The sequence below is a fragment of the Macaca fascicularis genome, chromosome 2 (assembly GCF_037993035.2).
Source record: "Macaca fascicularis isolate 582-1 chromosome 2, T2T-MFA8v1.1".
Taxonomy (NCBI): Eukaryota; Metazoa; Chordata; class Mammalia; order Primates; family Cercopithecidae; genus Macaca; species Macaca fascicularis.
The window spans coordinates 6083072-6107456 of record NC_088376.1 but is presented as its reverse complement, the minus strand read 5'-3'; the positions used below and the strand labels follow the sequence as shown (position 1 = coordinate 6107456).

The 24385-nt window shown below is 36.1% G+C and overlaps 1 protein-coding gene and 1 non-coding gene across 3 annotated transcripts in view; both read right to left on the bottom strand.

Moving 5' to 3' along the window:
* Positions 1-24385, bottom strand: part of FGF12 (fibroblast growth factor 12) — a 588596-nt gene that overhangs the window by 380002 nt on the left and 184209 nt on the right. The gene's annotated exons all lie outside the window — the stretch shown is intronic.
* LOC123572086 (small nucleolar RNA U13) lies at positions 16809-16912 on the bottom strand. The gene has a single exon (XR_006696423.2). It is a non-coding gene; the product is annotated as a small nucleolar RNA U13 (small nucleolar RNA).

Below are 24385 nucleotides of genomic sequence, written 5' to 3'. Positions count from 1 at the left end.
CAAGATCTGAGTGCTAAGTGTGCTCATTTTTATTGCGGTGTTACTGCTCTTAGGCCCTCTCAGCAGAGAGAGCTAGGAAATCTATATACACATACACCTACATCATATTTATTTCTACGTTTCTATCGGTTTATCTTTTTAGATAGATACAGATATATCATGTAGAGATAGAGATAGAGATAGATATCATTAATACTTCGATCCTAAGTCAATACCACCAGGTTCATTTTATTTTTTGCCTTTTCCTTATTTGTAACTTCTTTCTGACAGTGAAAAACCCGACTTTCGTTATTTATAATATATTCGCTTATTTATTAAATCCTACTACACTTAAGGTAGTTAGAGAATTGCTAACTGATATTCCTGTGAGAAACACTTATTACAAGAGTGCAGTATTTATATACACTTATTTTTGTCTTGAACTTTACAGTATCCAATCAAAATTTCATTTTCTTTTAAAAGTGACTTAGGTTGTTTCTTTACTTGCCCATCCTCTTCAGTATGATTTGGTTATTCATTTGTAAACTTATATTCCATACACATTGATTTTGATTATTTAACTAAATTTCATTAACTTAAATTATTTTTTTTTATTTGGGTGCGTGAAACATTACTATAGTACTTACAGTCTAAGCTTTACCAAAAAGCATAGCTTGGTAATTGTTATTCCCTCATTATCCCTCCTGGCCAGTTCCTGTTCACTCTTTTTTTCCACTTATTTCTCATGCACTGCCTATAGGTAACTGGTTTCTTTAGTTTATCTTGCCTGTGCTTCTTTTGTACAAATGCACACACACTCTTCTATGTAGTGGTCTTTTGATTGTTTCCAGTATTGTGCTATTATAAACAATGCTGCAGTAAGTAACTTTATGTGCAGCATTTTCATATTGTAGAAAACACTGCTAACCAATACTCCTGTGAGAAATACACTCTGTGTGCCTCCAGGGTAGCTTCCTAGAAATGGAAATGCTGGGTTGAAAAGTATGTGTATAGATATTTATGCTAAGTATTGCTGAATTTCACTCCTGAAGGCTTGTATGAATTTAGATTCTTGCCAGCAATTCCCTATTTTCCCACAGCCTTACCAACATAATGTATTATCCTACTTTTTCATTTATGTCAGTTTGATTGTAATGTTTTAATTTGCATATGTCTAATTATGATTGAGTTTGAACATTTTGTCATTTGTTTGAGAACTTTTTTCTTATCTTCGAATAGATGCCTCCCGGATTTACCGCTGCAGTTGGACATTTTCCATCTCTTCTAATAGCACTTTAACAAGTTGTCTCGAATAAACACAGAGCTCGTTGGCCATAAGAAAACTTGAAAGATGAGTTATCTAATTCAAATGGAAGGAAAATGTTTTTAAATCATCGTAGTAAAATATGAGGTCAAAAAATTATTTTGCAAAATATGCAAAATATGAGGCCAATCAGTTCAAGATAATAAATACTTATGAATGTCAAGGAAAAAAAGAAACCGCCCATTAGTCAAAACTCATTACCAAAAGAGGGGCACAATACGAAATGGGTGTTTCCACCCTTTTCTCCTATCACCTGAACACTTCTCTGACCCTATAAATTACACACATTTCTTGAGACCTACCATAGAAACCACAGCCATCTCTCTGGTAAACTTTCCGTCCTATCTCCTCCCCCAAAGCAGTCACAGCTTCCTCGTAGTTCCCAGAGCACACTGTAGTTTCGCTATTATAGGATTTATTTTATTCAGCTTGCACATACATATTTTCCCTCCCAAGAGACTATGAGGCTTTTCGCCTCCAAATTTTGGTGTTCATGTTCATATCTTTTATGTTTGTATATGTTGGTACCTAGAATATGTAAGAAATAATTTATTTAAATATTGGTGAAATTAAAAAATGGGGACTTTTTGTGATTTTCCAATTGGGAAAAATATTTGTAATTCTATGTTACCTTTAAAAACCATAGCCCAGAAAGAATTTAGAATAAGTCTATGAATTAGATAGAAGATATAACTTATTTTTAAACATTTGAAAAGTCATAAGATTCACACATGAGAGAAATACTAAATATATCCAAAATAAAATATTAATACCATATAAGATTTCAAGGATAAAAATGTTTGGTAACTTAGTGTACTAGAGAAAATATAAAGGAAATGGGAACCCTCATACATTCTCGGTAAAAGTAAGCATTCATGCCTTTATGGATAGCTATTTGTCTCTACCCTTCAAACTTTAAAAAGCCAATTTCCCCTTTGGCAATTTCTTATGTAGATATTTTAGATATAGTTGTATAAGCATACAACAGTGACAACTGCACAAAGTAGTCAGTATAACATTGTTGATAACACTATTTGATACTAGTGATACTAATCTATCAGGAGGGAACTAACTTAGATTTTGGTATATTCCCATAAAGTAATGTGCTACAATTTTTTTAATGTAGCCACACTATATGTATTGATATGAATAGATTTGTGAAATGTATTACTGAATTTAATAACCATATAAAAGAATATATATATATATATATATTTAGCTTGCCACAATTTGTGTAATCTAGAAAGGAAGAATGTGCATACATTCATGTTTATAAACTCATGGACTCTTTCTGAAAAAGTACATAAGAAATTGGCATCAGTTGTAGTCTCAGGGAGAAAGATTAGGTAGCAGAACAGAACAGAGAGACGGAGACTTACTTTTGACTGCGTTCCATTTTATAACGTAAAAGTGCACCGTATGCCTATTACTTCTTCACAATAAATAACATATAACAACAAAAATCAATTACATGAATTTTGCTTTGATTTTTAAAACGTATTTATTACTAAGCTTAATTAAAATACAAAAATCCGGAAAGTGAAGGAGACACACAGGGACTAGAAATGTTATTTCTAAGTTGCAACGGGATATAGTCTTGATGCCTGAGAATCAGAAGACCTAAGTGAGAATCATAACTTCTCAGCGCCTAACAGTAGAATGTTGGTACCAAAAGGAGTTCAAGTTTTGATGATCCTTATCCTCCAAGACGAAGGGATGCATGAGTAAATGATAAGAAATTTCCAAAGTGCCATAAATCTGAGCTGCTACTCTTATTTTATTTTCAAATCATATATTCATTTTTAAATGGGAAGTCTTACATTTAGGTGACATTGGGAAAAATAGTTACTTCCATCTGATTGATAGAAACCGTGTTTGATTCCCACATGCCCTTCTGGAATTTCAACAATCTTGAGTATTAAAGGCACCAAAACAGTAATAAAGAGCCCTACCCAAGTCTGATAATAAAGATTCACCCAACCTCTTTTAGCTTTCATATTATCCAAGCTCTCCGAACAACACTGTCATCAAATTGTATAAGATACTATTAAGTCCACCTGTTAAATGAATTTTAAAATACTCATTTCTATTCACTGCACATTTAGCAAGTGCATAGTTTGTTTAAATATAACCCTGCCCTCAGTGGACTCACTATCTCATAGAGATGGAAAGAATATATAGCTATACAAACAATGGACAGAGAAATTTGAAGCCTATAGCGATAGCCCAGATGAGAAGAGCAATTCTGATTGCCTAGGAGGGATGCAAACCATGTAAAACCACATAGTAGTATCATGACATTTGTAAAGAAGAGGTTCTTCCAAATTGCAGATAGGAGAAGGAAATGTATTTGTGGAATGACTTCATTTGGGGTTTTAGGGAATAAAATTTTAACATAAGTCAACCCATGGTAGACGTTTATTTTCTAACTCCATCCTTTAACAGAAAAAAAAAAAAAAAAAGGAACATTGACTTCTTCAAAAGTCACCTGGCCCCCAGCAGCAGGGCTGCAACTAAGTGGCTCAGAACCCCTGCCCCCTTCCTAGTGCAATATTCTTTAAAAGACACTATGATGCTGCCCTTGATTTTGATAGCATCAGAATCAAAAAACTTACTTGATAATATGCATAGAAATGATTTCAGGACATTTTTCTTTTCCCTGGAAATTGAATTTTCTCTGTAGATTGTCTGCTTTCTAGAAGCAGAAGGTAGTCATTCATTTAAAGATCTGACCAGTAAAAATAAGCATTGCCTTTACGGTAAACTATGAGGTTTCTATTAGTGTTAACTTTCAGAAAAGGGCATAGGAAAGAGTCTAAACTTACGACTTTGGCTAACTTTCCTGATGGCAAGCTTTTAACTGTCCTAATACAAAAGTGGTTGTGGGGCAATGGTTAGAGTAGGAAAAGGAGGAGAAAAAGGGTTAACTGGAGAAGTTCATTAGGATCCATATCGAAGGTTTGTTGGACATGCAGTAATTTGGAGAATGAATATTTTAGCCCCTTTAAGGTGATGGTTATGCACACAAATATATTCACAAGTATACATGTGTATATATCTTTGTGCCTGGGCATAACACAGGTTAAGCCCAAAGTTGCCACTGTCACATACCAGGCAAGAGCCACATGTGGAATTTTGAAATCTCCTTTGTGCATTATTTTTCTATCCTCTTTCTTCCCTTCCACAAACATACAAACATCTTAAAGAAGAGGCTATATGTACTACCTTCAGTTCAGTATTTTTCTTTCTTAAACCCACTGAGTGCTGCCTCTTGCTTGCACAATCTCACCAAAGTTCTTTTTATAAAATCACCATAATCAACGCTATTCCAGATACAATGGGCACATTTTGTCCTAATGCTACAAATATGCAATAATTATATGTGTTAAAATTATTGATCATTCTATTTCAAGAAACTCTTCCTCATCTTCAGAAACACCATTTTTCTCTCGTTTTTCCTTCTACTTCTCTATTAACATCATAGTTCTCTTTCTGCCATCCTCTAAGTGTTACTATTTACCAAGCTTCAATCTCTTCTCCATTTTTGCTGTTACTGGACATTTTCTTACACATTAAAATTCTTGCACTATTGATAACTCCTGGATCTGTGTCTGCTGACAAGATACCTACATAGGTTTAATCATCTATTTCCAAGTTTCCCTGGAAATCTCTACTAAAGGATCCACAGGTATTGAAAAAAAAAAAAAAAAAAAAAAAAACATAACTACAACTGGACACATTTCTTTCCCTCTAAACTTCTTGAACTCCATATTTTAATGAACAACTACATCTAATTATCCAGTTTCCAAATTCAAAGCCTTGTGAGCCATCCTAAGCTGTTCTTGCTAACTTATCTCCAATCAAAGAGAGTATTATAGATACTATTTGTTTAACTTCTCTAACATCCGTCACTTTATTCTTGCCTGCCTTCAGGCCCTGATCACGTCTTGCCTAATTACTACAACATATTTACAAAAATATTCCAACTGCCTTAAATTTGGCCTCCATACTGCCAAAATAATCACCCCAAAACTCAAGTCCCTAAAGAATGTGGCTCTTCAGAAACTTTTCATAGTATTGAAGATTAAGTCAACAATTTAAGTTTGGTACATAAAACCTACGATGATTTGCTTGTCTTCTTTTATCTCTGTACTTGAACTTAGTCCGTGTCCTTGAGTCTCATTGTTTTTTTCTCTTCTTTTTTTTTTTTGAGTTGGAGTCTCGCTCTGTTGTCAGGTTGGAGTTCAGTGGCACCGTCTTGGCTCACTGCAACCTCCGCCTCCCAGGTTCAAATGATGCTCCTGCCTCAGCCTCCTGAGTAGCTGGAACTAGAGGTGTGCGCCACCATGCCCAGTTAATTTTTGTATTTTTAGTAGAGACGGGTTTCACCATGTTGGCCAGGATGGTCTTGACCTCTTGACTTCGTGATATGCCTGCCTCAGCCTCCCAAAGTGCTGGAATTACAGGCGTGAGCCACCATGCGTTGCCTGAGTTGAACTGTTTTGTGTTCGTGTCTACATGTTTTTGCACATGATATTTCACTTGTTTAGACTATCCTGCTTTCTTTCTTCTTCCAGTGAGTTCATACCCACCCTTCAAAACTTGGATTCATTATCACCTCTGTCAACAAACCTTCCCTGGCTGGATTAGGTGCCGTTCTTTGGAGCTTAACTGCACATATTTCTTAGCATAGAACTTTCACACAATAATCTCTGATTTCCAAAAAGCCAAAGTACTTACTGAAAATTTAGCCAAATAGTCATGCAAACTAATATAGTATTACAACTGTAACAGCTGCACAAAAGAAGTACATGATTTTATAGTGTCTAAAGAGGTGGTAGAAGTGTTGATTTAGCCACAGAGGAATCAGGAAACACTTAGGCACTTATCACATCATAGCTTGTGTCACAATTAGTTAGGCACATGTTTATATACAGTTCCTCATCCCAAGCTTATACACACACACACATACACACACACACACACGTCACTTTTGTTCCCTTTCATGGCAAGTCATAAAAGTCATTCATCATGAAATATTACTATTTCTGCCTTTCCCCATATACAGATGCTACTCGAAACATAGGAAATGGTCAATAAATATCTGCTGAATTAAACTGAAAACTTTACCCAGAGTTGCAGAATTGTTATATGATTCTGTTTCTTTAGAGTTAACCATATGGTTCGACTGAAGATAAAGCCTTAATCAAATTTATTATAACCTTACATTTCAGTTACAACAAAAGCAGCATGCGTCATGCCTTCTGTCTTTCCTAAAAATCAATGACACACCTACCACATGGTTTCAAGTATGATAAAAATAAAGGAGGTCTTGAAAAAATCCAAAAGAAATGCAAACCAGGAGAAAAGGAGCCTTTGGAGCCCTTAAATTGGTGCTATGACTTGAATGTGTCCTCAACATTTCATGTGTTCGAAACTCAATCCCCAAACATATAGTGATAAAATTTGGAGGTGGGGCCTTTGGGAGGTAATTAGGATTAGATAACATCATCAGAGGGGGACCCTCACAATGGGACTGGTGGCTTTATAAGAGGAAGAGAAACCTGAGCTAGCACACACTTGCCTTCTGCTATGATATGACACAGCAAAAAGGCCCTCACCAGATGCTAGCAGCCTTCCCTGCTTCCAGGACTGTGAAAATTAAATGTATTTTTCTTTGTAAATTACACAGTCTGTGGTATTCTGTTATAACAACAGAAAATAAACTAAGATGATGACTAGTTTAGGATAAAGATCCTGAGAGACCAACAGAAAAAGACCTGGGAGAAGGGGTTCATAGTATTAGTCTGAAAGGTTGTATACTTCCAGTTTTGCCATTGTTTTCATTTCTAGTTTTATAGGTTAATGAACAAATAATGAAAAATGGATCAGAATGATCTGTTTTCTATGGTCTTACGCAAGTGTACGTTGTAAGCATTCAATATGTAGATATGAAAATCACTGCAATAATCCTTCTAGGAGCCAGCACTAGGTAACCATCTGCAGCACCCTGGGCTTATGTAAATAATCCATTTAGACTGAACTGTTATTTTCATTTTTATTTTTTTATTTGTACATATTTATGGGTGTATTAGTCCATTTTCATGCTGCTGATAAAGACATATCAGAGACTGAGCAATTTAAAAAAGAAAGAGGTTTAATGGACTTATAGTTCCACATGGCTGGGGAGGCCTCACAATCATGGTGGAAGGTGAAAGGCATGTCTCACATGGCAGCAGACAAGAGTAGAGAGCTTATGCAGAGAAACTCCCCATTATATAATCATCAGATCTGGTGATTCTCATATATTAATTATATGAGAATAGCACAGGAATTATTCAACTACCTCCCATTATTCAACTACCTCCCACTGGGTCCCTCCCACAACATGTGGGAATTCAAGATGAGATTTGGGTGGGGACACAGGCAAACCATACCATTCCACCCCTGGCCCCTCCCAAATCTCATATCCTCACATTTCAAAGCCAATCAAGCCTTCCCAAGAGTCCCCCAAAGTTTTAACTCATTTCAGCATTAACTCAAACGTCCACAGTCCAAAGCCTTATCTGAGACAAGTCCCTTCTGCCTATGAGTCTGTAAAATAAAACCAAGTTTGTTACTTCCAGGATACAATGGGGGTTCAGGCAGTGGAAGAAATTGGCCCAAACAAAGGGGTACAGGCCCCATGCAAGTCCGAAATCCAGTGGAGTAGTCAAATCTCAAAGCTCCAAAATGATCTCCTTTGACTCCATGTCTCATGTCTAGGTCACAATGATGCAAGAGGTGGGTTCCCATGCTCTTGGGCAGCTCGGCACCTGTGGCTTTGCAGGGTACAGCCTCTCTCTCAGTTGCTTTCATGGGCTGGTGGTGTGTGTCTGCAGCTTTTCCAGGTACATGGTGCAACCTGTCAGTGGATCTACCATTCTAGGGTCTAGGGGATGGTGGTCCTCCCAGCTCCACTAGACAGTGCTCCAGTAGGGACCCTGTATGGGGGCTCCAACCCCACATTTCCCTTCCACACTGCCCTAGCAGAGGTTCTCTGAGAGGCCTACCCCTGCAGCAAAAGTCTGCCTGGACATCTAAGCATTTCCTTACATCCTTTGAAATCTAGGTGGTGTTTCCCAAACCCCAAATCTTGACTTCTGTGCACTGGCAGGCTCAACACCACATTGAAGCTACCAAGGCTTGAGTCTTGCACCCTCTGAAGTCATGGCCAAAGCTGTACATTGGCCCTTTCAGACTCACCTGGAGCAGCTGGGACACAGGGCACCAAGTTCCTAGGCTGCACATAGCATGGGGACCCCGGGCCCCACTCACAAAACCATGTTTTCCTCCTAGTCCTCTAGGCCTGACATGGGAAGGGGTGCCATGAAGACCTCTGATATTCCCTGGAGACATTTTTTCCATTGTCTTGGGGAACAGTATTCAGCTATTCATTACTTATGCAAATCTATGTAGTTGGCTGGAATTTCTCCTCAGAAAATGGGATTTTCTTTTCTATCGCATTGTCAGGCTGCAAACTTTCCCAACTTTTATGCTCTCTTTCAGGTATAAAACTGAATGCCTTTGACGGCACCCAAGTCACATCTTGAATGCTTTGCTGCTTAGAAATTTATTCTGCCAGATACCCTAAATCATCTCTCTAAAGTTCAAAGTTCCACAAACCTCTAGGGCAGAGGCAAAATGCCACCAGTCTCTTTGCTAACACATAACAAGAGTCACCTTTGCTCCAGTTCCTCACAAGTTCCCCATCTCCATCTGAGACCACCTCAGCCTGGATTTCATTGTCCATATCATGACCAGCATTTTAGTTAAAGCCATTTGACAAGTCTCTAGGGAGTTCCAAACTGTCCCACATTTTCCTGTCTTCTTTTGAGCCCTCCAAACTGTTTCAACCTCTGCCTGTTACCCAGTTCCAAAGTTACTTCCACATTTTTAGGTATCTTTTCAGCAGCACCCCACTCTACTGGTATCAATTTACTGTATTAGTCCATTTTTATGCTGCTGATAAAGACATACTGGAGACTAGGCAATTTACAAAAGAAAGAGGTTTAATGGACTTACAGTTCCACCTGGCTGGGGAGACGTCACAATCAAGGCAGAAGGTGAAAGACACATCTCACATGGTGGCAGACAAGGGAAGAGAGCTTGTGCAGGGAAACTCCCATTTATATCATCATCAGATCTTATGAGATTTATTCAGCACAGGAAACAGAACAGCACAGGAAAACCCACACCCATAATTCAACTACCTCCCATGGGGTCTCTCCCACAACATGTGGGAATTCAAGATGAGATTTGGGTGGGGACACAGCCAAACCATATCAGTGAGGTGCATGAGAAATGTTACACATATCTAATGCATAGCAATTAAGGGAAGGTATCTAAAGTGTCCATCACCTGAGGATAATACATTTTTATCAAGTATGGTCATCCTATTCTGCTACCAACCATTACATTTATTCCTCTTATTGGATTGTATGTTTGTACCCTTAACCCACTTCTGTTCATCCTCCTCTCTCCCTCCGGTTTTTTTTCTGTTTTTTGTTTTTGTTTTTTTTTAATTTTGACATCTACATTCTCTTTTGATCCACTTTCTGTCACTTGGTGGAGCTTAGTGTTTAGAGCTTGAGCTTTGAAATCAAACTGGACCTAGGATTACTTCTCAACTCTTACACTTATTGGGTGAGATGACTGCTCTATCTTTCAGTGGTTATCATGTGTACAATAGAGTGAGTATTCATACTTCCTTAGAATTGTTGTCAGAATTAATTGACATAGACCATCTTAATATGGTGCCTGCCAGATCATAGGTGCTTAATAAATTGTAATAATATGATATGGCAGAGAAGTTTATTGACATTTATGACTTTTGGGAAATTCTACCAGTAATAATCCTTTTCATCCTTTCATCCTTGAAGATTTATTCAACAACAGCAATATTGCTCATTTGTTATGTGAGATTATTTTAATAATTTCTCTTCTGTAGCTATAAAATATTTAAGAATTGTCTTTGTTTGAAAGAAAAATCTAAGAAAATTGGATTTTTAGTAGACAGCTTTTGAAGGATTTTGCTTCATCAAAATTCTATAAGAAGTGAATACTAATGGGGATGGGGTTTTTTCCCAGGGTGATGAATGTATTCTGGAATTAGAGAGTGGTGATGGTTGCATAGCCTTGTACATATACTAAGAACCACTGAACTGTACACATTAAAAGGGTAAATTTTGTGGTATCTGAATTGTATTTTAATATACATATATGTATATATTTTTTAGATAGAGTCTTGCTCTGTCGCCCAGGCTGGAGTGCAGTGGCACCATCTCCGCTCACTGCAAGCTCCGCCTCCCGCATTCACACCATTCTCCTGCCTCAGCCTCCCGAGTAGCTGGGACTATAGGCACCTGCCACCATGCCCAGCTAATTTTTTTGTATTTTAGTAGAGATAGGGTTTCACTGTGTTAGCCAGGATGGTCTCCATCTCCTGACCTAGTGATCCACCCGCCTCAGCCTCCCAAAGTCCTGGGATTACAGGCGTGAGCCACCGCGCCCGGCCTTTTTTTTTTCTTTTTAGATAGAGTCTTGCTCTCTCACCCAGGCTGGAGTGCAAAAGAGTGATCTCAGCTCACTGCAACCTCCACCTCCCGGGTTTGAGCAATTCTCCTGCCTCAGCTTCCGGCATAGCTGGGATTACAGGTATGTGCCACCATGCCCACCTAATTTTTTTATTTTTAGTAGAGACAGCTTTTCACCATGTTGGCCAGGCTGGTCTCGAACTGATCTCAGGTAATCCACCTGCCTCAAAGTACTGGGATTACAGGAGTGAGACACCATACCTGGCCCTGCAGTTTAATGTTTTAAAATTATCAGAAAAATATTAGATAGCAAGATAGTTTACAGCTACACACGTTATTAGAGTGGTGATTTTTTTTTCTTTCCTGTTTTCATTTCAGTTGTCCACTCCACGTTGTAGGTATTATGATCAGTTTGGTTGTCAAACTCTTAGATGACATCATAAGAAAGACTTGAGAGCTACACATTGCTGAGTTCAAGTCCCAGCTGTGTGTTCATGGACACATTTCTTAATTTTAATCTCATTTTTCCCATTTGCAACACAAGGTTAATAATCTGCCTTGAGGTTTGTTGTGGCAAAAGGAAAAAAGAAAGAAAAGGAAATGCTTAACATAGAGGTTAGCACTTAACGGACTCCCCATTTACAGAAGATCTTTAAAAGGACTAGTACATTCTGAAAAAGAGGTTTGGATATTTTTTCTTTTTTCTTTTTTTCTGGTCAGAACCTTTTATGAAACATCCATTGGTCATCCCTATTTTTAAAATCTATAATTATTTTAAAGCAAATGAAAATACTTTCCTTAAAGGTGAAATTTAAAACTTAAAGTTATTAACAACATTTTGGGTTGTTATATTTTGAAAGGAAGGTATGTGAAGATAAAATTTGGAAAATCAACCCCCTTCTTTAAGTTTCTACCACATGCTTGATGCTGTCACTGACACCTCGAGCTGAGGAATATAAGTAGCTTTTGCTCAGGAGGTGTTAGTCTGATGGCAGCTTGTTTGGATAGTGCTTTTTGTTTGTTTGTTGTTTTTAGTCCATGCTCTTACCTAGACACTCAGCATTAGACCTACCTTCTGGATTAGCATATACTAAAATCATTCCTTTGCCATTCTTTTAGTTTTCATAAGTTCGATGAGCAAAAAGCCAACATGGAAGGTGAGAAAACAGTCTCCCTTATTATTTCATTTATATATTGAAATATATATACATATTTTATATATATGGGGAAAATATTGAAAGCATATACACAAAAAATATAACTGTAGTTATTTCTCAGTGACCATTTTGGTGGTGGTTGTCAATTGTGGGGAAGCTGGGAGAATAGCTGCTCAGAGCATGCATTCTGGAATTGAATTTCCTGGGCTTGACTTCTGCTCTACCACTTACTGCCATATAACTTTGTGCCATTCACTTAACCTCTCTAGTCATCAGTTTCTATTATATAAAATGTAAATAATATTACATAACAGGGTAAAGCTTAACTGAGATAATGTATGTAAAATGTAAGGTACAATGACAATAGGACCTCAAAAAAACTCAATAGATATCAATATCAATTCTTATTACTGCATTTCTATAATGTCATATTTTCTAAAAGTATTACTGAATACTTTTAAAATCAAATAAATATTGTTTTAAAAAATCAGCATCTTATCTTTATAAGTGATTTTTTTAAAATCACTTATAAAGTGATAAAAATCACTAAGAACATCAAATAGTCAGAATATGACTGTTGAGATTACAGCATCAAAAAATACTTCTATGACCTAATACATGTTCTTCATCCTTGGGCACTAGTGAGAGCTGTATAATGTTTATAAAAATTATTATTATTCTCTGTTCTTCTGAAGTCAAATGCAGAATTTTTCTGGAAAACTATAAGCCGGGAATTAGATGGAACTTTCTTATTTTCTTTGCAAAGACTTTCAAGGATTGGAATTCCACTTCTAGGAAGTAGGTTAAGCAATTTTGCTAAGGCAGATACCAAATACTCTTCTTGAAAAATATACCAATTCCAAGTTTTATTATATAAGCCTACATGTGCTTCCAGCCCATGTATCGGTACATTTCAACATTTATTGAATAGGGTGTCCTTTCCCCAATTTATGTTTTTGTATGCTTTCTTGAAGATCAATTAGTGGTCAGTATTTGGCCTATTTCTGGGTTCACTATTCTGTTCCATTGGTCTACATGCCTATTTTTATACCAGTACCATGCTGTTTTGGCAACTATAGTCTTGTAGTATAATTTGAAGTTGGGTAAGGTGATGCCTCCAGATTTGTTCTTTTTGCTTAGTATTTCTTTGGTGTGTGGGTTCTTTTTTGGTTCCATATGAATTTTAGGATTTTTTTTCTAGCTCTGTGAAGAACACTGATGACATTTTGATGGGGATTGTACTGAATCTGTACATTGCTTTGGACAGTATGGTCATTTTCACTATATTGATTCCTTCCATTTATGAGCATGAGCTGTCTCCAGTTGTTTTTTTATTTTTGTTTTTGTTTGAAATTTTGAATGACACTTCAAAAATTGTAAAAAATGTGCTTTTATTCTTGGGGTCTCAGAAATACTTATTACAAGCTTACAGAAAGCCAAAACTAACTGACTATACAGATAGTCTAAGAAAGGAAAACGAAGATGGATACATTCCTAGAGTCAGTTTTCTAATTCCCAACCTTTTTTGGTGAATGCACTTCTATTTATATTTCAATAGTTTTGGGGGAACAGGTGGTTTTGGTTACATGGATACGTTCTTTAGTGGTGATTTCCGAGATTTTAATGCACCTGTCACTCAAGCAATGTACATTGTACCCAATATGTAATCTCATACTTATGCCTTTGCATCCTCATAGCTTAGGTCCCACTTATACATGAAAACACACAATATTTGACTTTTCATTCCTGAGTTACTTCATTTAGAATAATGGCCTCCAGCTCCATCCAAGTTGCTGCAAAAGACATTATTTCATTTCTATTTATGGCTGGGTACTATTCCATGGTGTTTATATACTATATGTTCTTTATCCACTCATTGGATGATGGGCACTCAGATTGGTTCCATATCTTTGCAATTGCGAATTGTGCTGCTACAAATGTGTGTGCATGTGTCTTTTTCATATAATGGCTTCTTTTCCTTTGGGTAGATATCCAGTAGTGGGATTGCTGGATTGTATAGTAGTTCTACTTTTAGTTCTTAAAGAAATATCCAAACTGTTTTCCACAGGTTGTACCAATTTACATTCACACCAGCTGAGTAAATGTGTAAAAGTGTTCCCTTTTTACCACATCCATTCCAACATCTATTGTTTTTTGACTTTTAATTATGGTCATTCTTGCAGGAGTAAAGTGGTATCTCATTGTGGATTTACTTGACATTTCCCTGATAATTAGTGATGTTGAGCATTTTTTCTTGTTTGTTGTCTGTTTGTGTCTAATTTTGAGAATTGTCTATTCATGTCCTTTGCCCACTTTTGGATGGGATTATTTGTTTCTTTCTTGCTAATTTGTTTGAGTTCCTTGCAGATTCTAGATATTAGTCCTTTGTAGGGTGCATAGTTTGTGAATATTTTCTTCTCCCACTGTGTGGGAAATACATTTACTTTGATGACTATTTCTTTTGCTGTGCAGAAGATTTTTAGTTTAATTATATTACATTTATTTATTTTTGTTTATGTTTTATTTGCTTTTGAGGTCTTAGTCATAAATTATTTGCCTAAGCCAATGTCTAGAAGAGTTTTTCCAATGTTATCTTCTATAATTTTTATGGTTTCAGGTCATATATTTAAGTCTTTGATCCATCTTGAGTTAATTTTTGTGTAAGGGGAAAGATAAAGATCCAGTTTCATTCTTCTACATGTAGCTTGCTAGTTTTCCCAGCAACATTTATTTAATAGGGTGTCTTTTCCCCAATTTATGTTTTTGTATGCTTTGTTGAAGATCAATTAGCTGTAAGTATTTGGCTTTATTTCTGGGTTCTCTATTCTGTTCCATTGGTCTACATGCCTATTTTTACACTAGTACCATGCCGTTTTGGTAACTATAGTCTTGTAGTATAATTTGAAGTTGGGTAAGGTGATGCCTCCAGATTTGTTCTTTTTGCTTAGTATTGCTTTGACTGTGTGGGCTCTTTTTTGGTTCCATATGAATTTTAGGACTTTTTTACTATTTCTGTGAAGAATGCTGATGACATTTCGATGGGGATTGAACTAAATCTGTAGATTGCTTTGAGCAGTATGGTCATTTTCACTATATTGATTCTTCTCATTTATGAGCATGGGTTGTCTTTCCATTTCTTTGTGTCGTCTATGATTTCTTTCAGCATTGTTTTGTAGTTTCCTTGTAGAGATCTTTCACCTCCTTAAGTATATTACTAAGTATTTTTTAATTTTATTTTTTGTAGCTGTTTCAAAAGCCATTGAGTTCTTGATTTGATTCTCAACTTGGTCGTTGTTGGTGTATAGCAGTTCTACTATTTGTGAACATTGATTTTGTACCAAACTTCTGATGCTTGTTTTTAAAGGCAGAGTTTAAAAACTCACTATGAGTGACACACATACACTGTATATACAACAATGACAATAACATTTTAAATTTCTCAATTAATTTTCTTAACCAAATCAGAAACAAATTTTCTGGAATTTGCCTTCAGGTATTTTTAGCAAGGAAAATGACCAAATATGAAATAAATTACTATTTCTTATGATTTTTGCTTGTTTATTTTTTCTTCTATGAAACAATTCTTGTATTTTTAATGCACAGTCATTTGGGGACATCAAACTCTGACCATATTTATGTGGCATGACACTTAGCAAGCTGCAGACATTATCTGAAATTGTTTTCTCTAACCTTGTTTCTCCTACACACCATCACAAGTAAACAAATGATGGATGTAAATATCTATTTTCAAAAGGCATTTCATCTGACACCATCTTACTCAGAGTTTTTGTAATTGCATGGAGAAAAACTTTAAAATAGCGTGTGCTCAGGGACTCAAACCAATTTTGATTAAAAATGGTTGAATATTTCACTTCTTCTTCAAAAGTATATTTTGAAGTATATGGTTCCTTGTAGCCTAAAGTCAAATTACCACAATCTGTAACTTGGTGTGTTTAAGAACTGGCACAATCTTCACCTAGCTTTCTGGACATAGTTTATACAATATCACTTCCCCCATAATTACTTCAAGTCTACAATCCCTTACCAGAAACAGCTGGGGCTGAGTGTGTTTTGTAATTCAAGTTTTTGGGGGAACAAGGTGGTATTTTTTTTAAAGTAATACAGTTAATGTATAAAATACTAGCAAAAGCCATATATGTTGGGGCTGCACCTATAATGAAATATGTTGATATTTCTGCAGTAAAATCTATAAATATTCTCATAAGTGGGATAAATAAAGACTATAAATGGCCTCCTGTCAATTCAGGTCAGTCTGTACCTTAAGGAAAAACAACAACACACACAATGGTTTTCAGAGCTTCTTGAATTTAGAAATCAAAGACAGTAAAATGCAAGCCTGCACTTGCTTTACTTGGACATAGACTTTGGAACTTTTAGCCTTTGTTCATCTTCTTCCCTTAGCCAAAAATGTCCTTTGTATCATCTCTTCTAGTTTACTAAAGTTTTTCATGGGCCAGTCCAAACGTCAACTCTTCCACAAAGCCTGAAGTCAGAAGCACCCCAATTTCCTCTGTTGTCTGCATGCCTATCTTTCTTCATAGGCTAGAAAGTCCGTAGGGAATAGTTCTGTGACTGATTTGCATTACATACTGTGATTCCTGGCAATGCATTTTTCCTCAAAATAATATAAAAATTGGATGAAGCAAGACTGCTTGAAAACATAAATGTTGACAAAACAAACCCAAAGCATTCAGTGTCCTATCTATTCCTATTTTATAACTGTGAATTTTTATAAGATGACTTTTTTTTTCATATCAGATGGGTAATGTGCTGATGTCTTGACAAGGTTCAAGGGTGGCATATCTCACACATGCACATGAACACCCAATCATCATGCTTATGAACTACAAAAGGATCAGGTTTGGTTTTTTTAAAAAACTAATTTTACTCAGAATCTATTTTTTCTGGTCAAATATTTTCTAGTGATTCTAAGAAAAAACTATAAGCAGTATAGTTGCTAGCTTTCTGTTACAGTTCAACACACTGAGTAAACTTCAAAGAAGCCGGGTTTAGGTTACTGTAGTGCTCAGGAAATGTGAGTTTTTAAAAAATTAACTTACTCATATATTACACTTCTGATTTTTTCTAATCATTTAATCATATTTCTATTGCTTCCGGAAGCAAAATCAGATTGTAAGTTCCTTATTTTTATTTTTATTTTTTTAGATGGAGTCTTACTCTGTCACCCAGGATGGAGTACAGTGGTGTGATTTTACCTCACTGCAACCTCTGCCTCCTGGGTTCAAGCGATTCTCGTGTCTCAGCCTCCCAAGTAGCTGGGACTACAAGTGCATGCCACCACACCTGACTAATTTTTGTATTTTTGGAAAAGATGGGGTTTTGTGATGTTGGCCAGACTGATACTGAACCCCTGACCTCAACAGATCTCCCCGCCTTGGCCTGCCAAAGTGCTGGGATCACAGGCATGAGCCACCATGTTCTTTAGTCTATTAAAAATGTATCTTTTTATTTGAAGTTCTTTGCAGTGCTCTTTGTAGACAATTAAGAGTGGCTGATAATTCATATATGACTAAATAATACTAATTTTGAATAAAATCATTTTTTAATCTTATGTTTATTTTAATTAGGAATTTATCTCATCTGTTCTTACAATTTGGGACATACACCTTGACTAAGACTACAAAATGAATCTAACCAAATGGGGAAAATATTTCTTAGGCAAGAAAATAAAAGTATACAATTGAAAAGTTATACATTTCAACTGACAGCTGTTATATAATATTGAGGGAATCACTGTGCTCACGTAGTCTTACCATACAGTGCATTGGCCCAAGTTTTATTGTTGTTGATTTTTATGCCAACAACAAAAATGTGAATGTTCTACAAGTGGAAACTGCCCAAAGAGAGGAATATTGACCGTGGAATGAGAGGACTAGAATAGAGGATGAGGGCTACATTTACATTAGAAAATCTTCTGTATTCCCCTTAACAGTCAATTCAACAAAACTTTCTTTCAAACAGTGAAGGACAGCCAACTCGCCCTTTAAGAGCCCAGGCATCATTTTAGAATATTACCCAGAGTAGACTATTTTGATTCTGATGCAGATTCTCTGTGAGTTACACATTGATACTAGGAGACTTACATGCTTTTAGTGTAGATCAGTGGCCCTCAAAGTAGGTGGATGTGCACCTCCCAATAGGTGTGCTGGGTGATCCATAGGAAGTAGGAAAATATTAAGATTATATTTCTAATTATTTCCTTGCCTTATATTTAACTTCTCTTTTTATATTACTGATTAATATAATAGCATGCACTAATACTTAAATTGATATTAAATAAATATACGTGTATTGGAGATTCAGATTCTTTTTCTTTTTTTTTCTTTTATTTATTTATTTATTTATTATTATTATACTTTAAGTTCTAGGGTACATGTGCATAACGTGCAGGTTTGTTACATATGTATACTTGTGCCATGTTGGTGTGCTGCACCCATCAACTCGTCATTTACATCAGGTATAACTCCCAATGCAATCCCTCCCTCCTCCCCCCTCCCCATGATAGGCCCCGGTGTGTGATGTTCCCCTTCCCGAGTCCAAGTGATCTCATTGTTCAGTTCCCACCTATGAGTGAGAACATGCGGTGTTTGGTTTTCTGTTCTTGTGATAGTTTGCTAAGAATGATGGTTTCCAGCTGCATCCATGTCCCTACAAAGGACACAAACTCATCCTTTTTTATGACTGCATAGTATTCCATGATGTATATGTGCCACATTTTCTTTATCCAGTCTGTCACTGATGGACATTTGGGTTGATTCCAAGTCTTTGCTATTGTGAATAGTGCCGCAATAAACATACGTGTACATGTGTGTTTATAGCAGCATGATTTATAATCCTTTGGGTATATACCCAGTAATGGGATGGCTGGGTCATATGGTACATCTAGTTCTAGATCCTTGAGGAATCGCCATACTGTTTTCCATAATGGTTGAACTAGTTTACAATCCCACCAACAGTGTAAAAGTGTTCCTATTTCTCCACATCCTCTCCAGCACCTGTTGTTTCCTGACTTTTTAATGATCGCCATTCTAACTGGTGTGAGATGGTATCTCATTGTGGTTTTGATTTGCATTTCTCTGATGGCCAGTGATGATGAGCATTTTTTCATGTGTCTGTTGGCTGTATGAATGTCTTCTTTTGAGAAATGTCTGTTCATATCCTTTGCCCACTTTTTGATGGGGTTGTTTGTTTTTTTCTTGTAAATGTGTTTGAGTTCTTTGTAGGTTCTGGATATTAGCCCTTTGTCAGATGAGTAGATTGCAAAAATTTTCTCCCATTCTGTAGGTTGCCTGTTCACTCTGATGGTAGTTTCTTTTGCTGTGCAGAAGCTCTTTAGTTTAATTAGATCCCATTTGTCAATTTTGGCTTTTGCTGCCATTGCTTTTGGTGTTTTAGACATGAAGTCTTTGCCCATGCCTATGTCCTGAATGGTACTACCTAGGTTTTCCTCTAGGGTTTTTATGGTATTAGGTCTAACATTTAAGTCTCTAATCCATCTTGAATTAATTTTCGTATAAGGAGTAAGGAAAGGATCCAGTTTCAGCTTTCTACTTATGGCTAGCCAATTTTCCCAGCACCATTTATTAAATAGGGAATCCTTTCCCCATTTGAACAAAATCATTTTAAATTACCTATTTTAGAACTATTTAATATTAATAAGATAACTATTTTTCTAATATTGGAGATCTGGGGACATTCCTCCAAATAGAAATATCACCTTACTATTTTAAGTTTCAGTGGATACTTTGATTTTAAGTCTTTTACCTTACACAATTTATGGTCTTATATTTTATTTCTTCAATTAGTAGACTATCATATGACGTGATATTCCTGACTCCTTTTGTAATAAAATCATTATTAGGATATGCTATAAAATGAAACAAGAAATGAATGAAATGCTCCCTATAGGTAAAAGCAGAAATAGTATATAAGGTGTGTTTTGGCTATGGCAGGGGATTTGAAGAACAATGCTGAATAATATCTAGATCACAAAATCAACTATAATAAGCCAAAAATAGGTTTTTCATATTTGGTACTAGCCTCCATATGAAGTAGCTATCCTAATATACAGTACCGTATAACATCTTTTTAGTCATTCATTCTCCCAGTCTTTCATCCATATATCCATAGGGAAAAAATTCTACTCAAAATTAAAACTCCCTTCTTGGGAAGACAGTTCAATTAAGGGAGAACGGGTCTTCTTTCTTCAGCAAAGCATCTTGGTAGATCAAAACATGCACAGAGGAGTCAGAGAAATTTGGGAGTAAGACTGGAGGAAATGGAATTCATCTACAGAACAATGTGAGAAGAATTTGGAGCTCCTGTGAGCAATCTGGAAGGGACTAAGGAAAACCGAAAACCATGGTAAGAGGCTGGAGTCTGAGGTATAGAAATGGCCAAGAGACTTTTTTAGAGAACAAGGATAGCTGTACAGTCTCTAAAATGAAATAATTTGACAGAAGCAGAATTAAGAGCTAGAGGAGATCACGAAAATATAAACTCACACTGAAAATTTGCATACAACTTAGTGGTGGTTGGGGTGGGCAATACTGAGCTCTAAAATTCATAGAATGGAGCTCAAACCAATCTTAGCGAGGTCTTAATTGGTACAATGAATTTAGCTATATCTGAGATACAAAAACATACACACGCACATATTCATATGAAGCAAGTGTTCTAGAGCTCATTTATTCAATAACCCCAAACATCTGCCACATAGATACAAACCTGAAAGAAGAGGCAAAGAAGGGACAAAAGAAAGACATCTAACCACCCACAAATGCTGTCATAAGATTGCAGCAATAAATTTTACATAGCTTGTAGGGTTTCATTGTGTCCTAACACAATATGTATTTACATTTTTAAAAATTCGATTTACCTTTTTACATACTACTCTACACGGCTATTTCACCACACTCAACAGTCTAGAACTACAACCCACACACCAAATCCAGCAAACTGCCTGTTTTTGAAAATAAAGTTCCATTGGAACACAGCCATAACCATTTGTTTCTGTGTTGTCTATGACTGTTTCAGGCTACAACCTCAGAGTCGAGTGATTGTGACAAAGGCTGTATGGTCCATAAAGCCTAAAATATTTACTATCTGGCTCTTAGCAGAAAAGGACTGCTAACCTCTTACCAAGAAGCAAAAGTTGAAATAGACAGATTTAAAAACATACGGTGAGAAGTAACTATTTTATGGCAAAAAAGTAAGCAAACAACAAACCAACAAATATCATGCCCTCCAAAGTCACAATACATGGTGCCATCATGTGTGAAGACAAATAACACCAGACAGCCTAACAAGTTGTTAACAAGTCTCCGAAAGTGTATTTTACAGGGCAATATAATTGTTAAAATTAATAATAATGATCCTGAGACATCAACAAAAATTGTAAAATTTGTTGAGAATTTTCTAAGACATTTGAAAAAATATATAAAAAATAAGATTTTTGCTTTTGATATTTTGTTTTTTTAACTTTTAGTTTTTATGGGGTACATAAGATATTTTGATACAGGCATATAATGCATAATTATCACATCAGGGTAAATGGGGCATTCATCACCTCAGGCATTTATCCTTTCTTTTTGTTACAAGTAATCCAATTATACTTTTAGTTAACTTTAAATATATAATAAATTATTGTTAACTTTAGTCTCCCCGTTCTGCTGTCAAATACTAGATCTTATTCATTCTTTCCAACTACATTTTTGTACCCATAAACTATCCTCACTCCCTGCCACTACCCTTCCCATCTTCTGGTAACCATCATTCTATTGTCTATCCCCATGAGTTCAATTGTTTTAACTTTTAGCTCTCACAAATCAGTGAGAACATATGAAGTTTATCTTTCTGTGCCTGGCTTATTTTACTTAATGACCTCCTTATTTTTACTTATTTTACATAATGACCTCCAGTCCTATTCATGTTGTTGTAAATGACAGAATCTCATTCCTTTTTTATGGGTGAATAGTTTATATGTACTACATTCTCTTCATCCATTTGTCTGTTGGTGGACATTTCAGTTGCTTCAAAATCTTGGCTATTCAGAATAGTGTTACCATAACATGAGAGTGTAGAAATCTCTTTGATATACTGATTTCTTTTCTTTTGGGTATATACCTAGTAATGGGATTGTGGGATCATATAGTAGCCATATTTTTAGTTTTTTGAAGAACCTCCAAACGATTTTCCATAGTGGTTGTACTAATTTACATTCCCACCAAGAGTGTACAAGGGTTCCCTTTTCTCCACATGCTGGCCAGTGTTCGTGATTTCCTGTATTTTGGATAAAAACCATTTTAACTGAGGTGAGGTGACATATTGTTAGCTTTTATTTGCATTTGTCTGACAATCAGTGATGTTGAGCACATTTTTATATACCACTTTGCGTGTCTTCTTTTGAGAAATGTCTATTCAGATATTCATGTATTTTTTAGTGAGATTAATAGATTTTTTCCCTATAGAGTTGTCTGAACTTCTTATATATTCTGGTTATTGATTCCTTGTCAGATGGATAGTTTGCAAATATTTTCCCCCACTCTGTGGGTTGTCTCTTCACTTTGTTGATTGTATCCTTCACTTCGCAGAAGGTTTTTAACTTGATGTGATCCCATTTGTCCGCTTTTGCTCCGGTTGCCTGTGTTTGTGGGGTACTACTCAAGAAATCTTTGCCAAGAATAATGTCCCGGAGTGTTTTCCCCAAGTTTTATTTTATTAGTTTCATAATGTAAGGTCTTAGATTTAAGCCTTTAATCCCCCCCAACACACCTTTTATTTTTTGAGACGGAGTTTCACTCTTGTTCCCCAGGCTGGAGTACAAAGGCGCGATCTTGCCTCACTGCAACCTCCGCCTCCCAGGTTCAAGTGATTCCCCTGCCTCAGCCTCCTGAGTAGCTGAGATTAAAGGTGCGTGCCACCATGTGCGGCTAATTTTTTGTATTTTTAGTAGAGATGGGGTTTCACCATGTTTGCCAGGCTGGTCTCAAACTCCTGACCTCAGGTGATCTGCCCGCCTCAGCCTCCCAAAGTGCTGGGATTACAGGTGTGAGCCACCACGCCAGGCCTTTAATCCATTTTTATTTGATTTTTGTATATGGTTAGCTAGAGATAGGGAGTCTAGTTTCATTCTGCTGCATACGGATATCCAGTTTTCTTAGCACAATTTATTGAAGAGATTGTCCTTTCCCCAATGTATGTCCTTGGCATCTTTGTTAAAAATGAGTTAACTGTAGACATGGATTTACTTCTGAGTTCTTCATTCTGTTCCATTGGTCTATTTGTTGAATTTTATCAAATAATTTTTCAGCATCAATTGAAATGATCATATGTTTTTTTGTATTTTGTTCTGTTGATATAATGCATCACATTGATTGATTTGTGTATGCTGAACCATCCTTGTATTTCTGGAATAAATCCCAGTTGGTCATGATGAATGATCTTTTTAATGAGTTGTTGAATCCAATTCAGTTTGCTAGTATTTTGTTGAGGATTTTTGCATCAATGTCCAACAGGGATATTGGCCTATAGTTTTCTTTTCTTTTTGAGGTGTCTTTGTCTGGTTTTGGTATCACGGTAATACTGGCCTCATAAGTTTGGAAGTATTCCCTACTGCCCTATTTTTCTGAATAGTTTTAGTAGGGTTGATATTAGTTCTTCTTTAAATGTTTGGTAAAATTCACCATTGAAGCCATCAGGTTCCAGGCTTTTCTTTGCTGGGTGACTTTTTATTACTGCTTTGATCTGGTCACTTGTCATTTGTCTGTTCCTGTTCTGGATTTTTTCATGGTTCAATCTTGGTGGATTGTATGTATGTGTCTAGGAATGTATGCATTTCTTCTAGAATTTCCAATTTGTTGGCATAGAGTTGCTCATAGTAGCCTCTGATGATCCTTTGGATTTCTGCAGTATCAGTTGTAAAGTCTTCATTTTCACCTCTGATTTTGTTTTTGGGGGGCCTTCTCTCTTTTCTTTCTTAGTTAGTCTGGCCAAAGTTTTCTCAATTTTGTTTATCTTTTCTAAAAACCACTATTTTGTTTCATTGCTTTTTGTATTGTTTTCTTAATTTCACATTCACTTATTTCTACTATGAACTTTATTATTTTTCTCTACTAATTTTGGGTTTGTTCTATTCTTGCTTTTCTAATTCTTTAAGAAGCACAATTAGGTAGTTTATTTGAAGTTTTCTAATTTTTGACATAGGTGATTATAGCTATAAGCTTTTCTCTTAGTACTGCTTTAGCTGTATCTCATTGGTTTCAGTATGTTGTGTTTCCATTATCATTTCTTTCAAGATTTTTTTCAAT